Source organism: Carlito syrichta, unplaced genomic scaffold, assembly GCF_000164805.1.
Source record: "Carlito syrichta isolate Samal-C Ts95f unplaced genomic scaffold, Tarsius_syrichta-2.0.1 Scaffold316424, whole genome shotgun sequence".
Lineage (NCBI taxonomy): Eukaryota > Metazoa > Chordata > Mammalia > Primates > Tarsiidae > Carlito > Carlito syrichta.
The window spans coordinates 33,267-33,878 of record NW_007260520.1 but is presented as its reverse complement, the minus strand read 5'-3'; the positions used below and the strand labels follow the sequence as shown (position 1 = coordinate 33,878).

Genomic DNA, 612 nt, shown 5'->3' with positions numbered 1-612 from the left:
AAAAAAAAAAAAAAAAAAAAGAACCCGGTGCCCTTATTGGAGGTGGGGGTAAGGGCCGAGATGCGCCTGGGGCCCCAAGGGCTGCAGTCTAAGGGTCGGGGATGGAGATTTAACCCAAGGGCATGGGTAGCACAGGGCGATGACGATCCAGACTGAAGGTGGGCAGGCCAGGCCAACGAAAAGTCAGGGGAGTGGAGTGAGCCTAAGGCCTGGGTCTCTCTGGGCTGCCAGGCCAGTATGAGCTCTCTGCACCCAGGCTGAGGGTGATGGTGGCTCTGTCTTGCAGCCCTTGGTGCATGGCTCAGGGGGAGCCCATGCTGGCGTCTGATGGGTGTCACTGCTGCCTAGTTTTAAGACAATTGCCTCATTTAAAAAAATGAGGAAGCCGGGCTCTGTGGCTCAGCCTGTAATCCCGCGCCTTTGGGAGGCTGAGGTGAGTGGATTGCCTGAGCCCGCGGGTTCGAGACCGCCTGGGCAGGAGAGACCTCATCTCTACAATAAAATTTTTAAAAAATTAGCCGGGCATGGTAACACACGCCTGTAATTCCAGCTACTCGGAAGGCTGAGGCGGAAGAATCACTGGAGCCCAGCAGGTCGAGGCTGCAGTGGCCG

The 612-nt window shown here is 56.5% G+C and overlaps 1 protein-coding gene across 1 annotated transcript in view; it reads left to right on the top strand.

Moving 5' to 3' along the window:
• The window catches only part of ECH1 (enoyl-CoA hydratase 1), a 12,321-nt gene that overhangs the window by 11,394 nt on the left and 315 nt on the right, over nt 1-612 (top strand). The gene's annotated exons all lie outside the window — the stretch shown is intronic.